Source organism: Camelus ferus, chromosome 21, assembly GCF_009834535.1.
Source record: "Camelus ferus isolate YT-003-E chromosome 21, BCGSAC_Cfer_1.0, whole genome shotgun sequence".
Lineage (NCBI taxonomy): Eukaryota > Metazoa > Chordata > Mammalia > Artiodactyla > Camelidae > Camelus > Camelus ferus.
Genome location: NC_045716.1, coordinates 17,045,586 through 17,051,743, shown reverse-complemented (window position 1 = coordinate 17,051,743; position 6,158 = coordinate 17,045,586).

Here is a 6,158-nt window from a genome sequence, read left to right as displayed (position 1 = left end):
CACCCCTTATAAGCCACCACCCCCCAGCTGTCTTAACCAGAGTGAACAAACTTTACTGGCACGATAGAAAACCAGAGGGAAATTTTCATTCTAAAGAAGGAACTGTCTTGTACCACAACTCAGCTGCTCCCTGCTGCTTTACAATTGTTGTAAACATTGCAAAACATGGATTATTTAGGTTAGAAGTAAATTGTATTGTGAAGTTTTCATATTCCTTGCAATTTTCTCATTTAGTTACTTTTTTGTACCCTTCCATTTTATATTATATTAGCAATTATGTTTTGCCAAGATGGCTGATGATCACGTGTGGCCATTTTTGAAGATGAGGCATAAAATGAAAGAGGAAGAGTTTAAACTTATGCCTATGGAAAGTTCTGCTGTGAGGTTAGCGATTAAAACAAAAGTACAGTCATCTGAATCATTTCACTGCACTTGTGCAGTAAAGGACATAAAAGAAGTCCATCCTTAGAATGAAGGCTGATTATCAGTGGGTTTTGCATGGGCTGGTAATCCAAGTTGTTCTAGTCCGTTTTGGTGGGCTCATAACGACTCCTAAAGATATGCCCATTCTCTATTCCCCCAAACCTGCAAATGTTACTTTATTTGGGAAAAAGAAATAAGTTGTATTCTGTATTTATAGTTTCAAAAATAACATTTTCCTATAAAAACAATCACACATAACAATTTTATAACTGCTGCATTTGTATTTGAGCCCGATCATGTCACTCAGGAAGAAAATATTTTTTAACTTTTGTATAAATTTGTATCTTCAACTAAATTTTTATTCAGATTGTTTGGCTATGATTTTAATAGCTTAACTATTCAATAAGTGTTAATGAAATGCCATGTTGCGGATAACATTAATTAAAATAATCGTATAGCTTTTATTTAAATTAAATCAAACAAGTCTACCTTTAGGAAATTAAATCTCATTTTGGCTTAAGTCAGTCATCAAACAAAAATGTATTATCGGCCTTACGAATTTTTAAAAATCATGAAAAGAAAGGTTGATTTCAAGAAAGGTAAGCTTAACTACCTATTTTTTTAAGAAAGTTTAGCTAAAAAGTAATGTTTAGTTTTAAATACAGGGAAAACTACTCTTCCCCATAAAATATTCCACATAGTACATATACCTCATTAGCATCTCACCCAGTAGGAATATATTATAAGACTTTTATGCCTAGTTGGATAAGGCATAGCCAAGGGCATTTAAACAAAGGGAAAACTTTGGGAAAGTTTTCTCTATCTACAGCAATGACTTGCATTAGAGTTGTGAGCCGTTGTTAAGGGGGGAATCCCCACACAAAAGTACACTAACAATTGGGTCAAAAGAAGTAGATCTACAAAGAAACATCATTTGCTACTAAACAGAGCATTGACCTTTATTATCTACACTTTCCTGGTGACATAAGCCAGGATTTAATAATTTCTATTATTAGGGCTTCCCTGAGACCTGAAAATTATTTCCAAGATTTCTCCAGGGTAAGCAGATTGAGAAGACTGATCCCTACAGTGCATTGGCCTCCCCACTCCTTATCTCATGTATTATTCAGGCTCTATTCGAGGGTCAGAAACCACACCAGTAATTTGAACAGGGAAAATTTAATATAAAGAATCATTACGTAGTAAAAGGCAGTTAACTAAAAGGGATAAAAAAGGACACTAAGAAACACAAGAACAGGAAATACAGGAGGCAGCTACCACCTCCAGGTTTAAGGGAGAGACTGTCCAAGGAGGAAATGAAGACTTTGGATGAGGGCATCTGCCACGCAAGGCTGAATTCAGATCCTGTTGCAGAGAGTGTGGCCGCAGCTTAGCCCACAGGGCAACAGAGAAATTGGGAGGAAAAAAATCACTGGAGACTGTTAGGCCTCCCTCATGTCACTGGCGGCCACACTAGGAGGAAAACGAAGCACTCTGGACCCAGAGAGAGAAGCCGCATTATCTGGCAGGGCCTCTCGAAGTGCCCTCTATCACTAACCAAGCCCACTGGTAGTGGAAAAATGTTTACAGGGTCCTGCTCCAGTGTCCCAAAGCAGCTCAGAGGAGAACAGATTTGAATCAGAGGCAATACATTGATCACAGGAGCATCTCATCTGTATCTTCATGTATCTTGCTAATAAGACATTGTCTCCCAAGTACATTTTATTTCTGTTAACATAGCGTGGAAAATATTTCCAAGCATATAAAATCACGTAATAGTATCTTTATAAACTTTCTAACTGAACAAATTGAATGTACTTATTCCTTAACCGAATACTTTTCCCATCCACCTAATGTATTTCTATTCTGATCAGTGACAACCATCAGTTACTAAGTAGCTTGCACTCTTCATAGACAGCTTAAGTTTTAGGTTTTACGGAAGTGTCATTTTCAAGTTTTTAAAACCCCTAGGATTTTGCTACAACTGCTTAAAATGTTCACCTTCCTCTTTCCTCTCAAGTAATAAGATGCTACTTTTAACACTTTATGACTCTTGATATTCTTGTGTGTGAAATAAAAGAGCTAAGGCACATTGACTTCCAAAAGAATCATGCCTAGTCCACACTGAATATTAGTGCTCTGTAACACACTACCATTCAATAGTTTCACTACATGAATTGTGAAGCCCTACATGAATTCATGAACTTGTAACTCCCTTGACTCTCCACTTTTTGTGTTATATTTGCTTCCTATATCTGAGTCACTAGAATATTTCTCTCACGCCCTTTTTGGTATCTATTATCTTTTGTCTAATTTATGTGTAAGTGAATTGTACCATTAGTTTCCAGTACCACACGTGTAAAATAAACACACATGCAGAAAGCATCTTCCTTTAAGTGTGCAAAATTCTTTATTCAGAAGACTAATACAGGTAATCTTTATGGTCTATAAAAAAAGAATAAAATTTACATGTGAAAATCATATGTCTAATAATTTAAGTAGTTTTGAAGTAAAAGTAAAAATTTATAGAAAGTTGCCTAATTTAATAGTGTATGTTTCAGAATCAGCAGATTTTTTAAAATTCACTAAAACCATTTGTCTTTGAATTCTGTCTAGAGCCTTAGTAGTAACAACAACCAGAAGTCCACAAAAAAATCCTTGCTTTTGGTAAAGGTGCCTGCTGCAACCAAGTAGCAACTAATGAAGATTTCTTGTCTTGGGAGAGAAATCTTGGAGAAGAAAATTTTCTTACATGGCCAATTTGGCAAGTTAAAAATCATACTAGTGGCATTAAAAACAAGATAATTTAAGAGTAATATCGTAGGTTCACGATCACTTGAGGGTGGGAGGGAATCCATTTATTAAATCCTACCCATTTAATAAAACACACCGACTAAATTTCAAACAAAACGGTCCAAGACGGGGCTCAAAGATAAAAAGAGAAGAGATTTTCCCCACCGCACCAGCTTAGTTTCCTATCTACTACACTACCTGACACTCTGGCTCTTGTCCTTCCTTACTCCCTGGGTCTTGCTGAGGGACTTCTGGTGAATGCTTACCACCATCCTAGAAAACAGAACAGATGAGGTCATAGCACCATCTGTAGGTACCAACCAGGAAGACAGTTTTATAGAATTCTTCAGTCTGATTCTCCCAAGCATTTTTGGGGTCACCATAGTAGATAATTCAAAATCCAGAGAAGAATAACTAGCATTTATCGAGGGCTTCTTCTGTGTCAGGCACTATGCTAAGCTCCTTAAACACAGTACTTCTTTTAGTCTCCATAGTAACCCAACGACGTTTTACGGTTGAGGAAACAGAGGTTTAGTCAGGAGAAGTCACTTGACCAAGATCACACATGTGATGGCAAAGTGGTGAATGCAGGATTAGAAGCCAGACAGTCCAGCTGCAGAGCCTAAGCTTTCAGCCGCCACCCTGGATGTCTTACTACATCATCCACGAAGAAATGGTATCGCCTGACTGTCGGTTCTGCAGGGACCTGCTAAATGCTTGCAGGGCAGAGACTCTAGATGATGAATATTGAATATGCCAGAGACGCTCTCTTAGTGAGAAATTTTATTGGCTAATTGATGGATTTTTCTCTTTAAGAATTTGCTAACCCTGCCCTTCCCCCAACTCCACATGCTCCAGTTAGACAAGTTTAGTGCCTTCACCTGACTCCTTAAGGTAGGCTCTGTTAACGCACCACGTGAAAGGCTGAAAGTCAGACCTTGGAGTTGTCCTGCTACCAGGTGGAGAGAGGGCTGAACGCTTTAGTAAGAGAGGAACAAGATTTCTCTGGGGGAAAAGAAAAAGTTCTGCTCCACCTTCATCCATCCTTATCATATTGAAGGACTGTTGCTATTCCTCATTAGGGTTGGGATGGGAATGGGTAGAGTAAAAATCTATCCTTTTCCACTGGACATCAATTAGGTTTCTTTGCCAAAATCTCATCAATGTGTTCTATATTATAATACAGCTCCAGCATAACCCAAACAAAACAAAATCCCCCCCAAAGTACCCCAAACCAAAAACCCCCCAAAATCTCAAACTGCTAACTCTCACTCTGCATCCACCCCTCTCCAAAAGAATAAGTATGATATAAAAATCTACTAAAAGATACAACATTAAAATATATACTACCCATATTATACTAAGTAATGGTAATTTAGCAAGGATCGGTAGTTTAACATCACACATGAACTCATGAAACAAAAAGGGTTTAATGGAAACGTGGTCAGGCTGTAAGAATAAGAACAATAATTTATAAGTAAAATCTTAGATTTTCAGAAGAGAAGTTGTTAGCATTTGAAATAATAATAATGCAGCTCTTAGTGCAAATTAGTAATTAAGGCAGTGTCTGTGATACCAAGTAAACAGTGACACGTGATGATTTATATCTCTCTTTTGTGACTTTCATTATTTCAGGATCAGGAATAAAAACACAACACTTTTGAATCTAGAGACAATTCTTAACTATACATAACTGTTCGTGCAATTTCTGGATCATGAAGGCTCTTCATTTTCCTTGCTTTTTGCCGATTATGTTTTCACTGTTTATTAACTCTCCCACCAGAAGGTGGCGAACAGAGCAGAGAGGTTGAGAAGACCACATCACACAAATGTCACTGTCGGTGAAGGAGGCTTTTGTAAGAGCTGGTGCTGGCAGAGAAAGTGAGGAAGGAAAGATAGTGAAATGAATGGCCTGAGTGTTGGGAGTAGACTGTAGAAGACAAGAGTGGAAGCAGAGAGCCCAGTTAGGAGATTGTTTCAATAATCTAGGCAAGAAGTGGTGGAGGCTTAGACCAAGCTGACAGCTTCAAGATAGTGCCCCATGTTCGGTCTCACAATCTGTGATTTTCAATCTCCTCTGGGGTTGGTTGAATCTGCCAGACCCGTGGATATGGAGGGCAGCTGGGCTGAGCCATTTTTCTTAAGAGGCTTGGGCATCTGCAGATTTGGGTACCTACAGGGGTCCTGGAACCCACCCATCCTGTGGATACCGAGGCACCACTGAATACCATTCCATTTAAACCCAAGTTCAGCATTTACTCTATTCCTGATTACAATATACTCTATTTCAACAAGGTAGACTGAAACAAAATGCTTCTTTTTACTTACACTCTTCTAACATGTGAGTTGCTCAGAGTTCAACCATAGAGAGCTAGCAACTTACCTGCATGTCCTTTTTTACCTTAACCTTGGATCATAATGATATACATGTTTAATTCATTCAGTTAATTCCAAGGCATTTGAAAACAGAGTTCATTTCTATTCTGAAACTTCCTCTATTCAGGAACTAAGTTTCTTCGCCACTCCTCAGTTTCCCCGCTTTGCCTTCCCCTTTATAAAGGCAAAGAACAGCTGTGCTCATCGCCTTAGAGGAGCCTGTGAGTTTTGATTTGATATTCCAAAAGTCCAAGCTCCCAAAAGATTAGTATGGACTTCAGATTTAGGGGGAAATGCTTGTTAGAAATAGCAGCACATGTGCAGAGCTCTCCCTACTCCAACCCTGAAAGGGCCATGCAGACAGAAATAAGGCACACTTCGATGGCAACCAGTCAAGATGATGACTGATAATACCAAAAAGCAGATGGCTCCTTAACTCCTCTACTTTGCACTACGTAAGCCACCCTACCTACCTGAAAACTTAGACAAAACCTGAGGAAAAGGGGATGGGAGCAAATTGTCCGAGGCTGAGTTTGTGCCACCATGTCTGAATGCAACTTGAAATA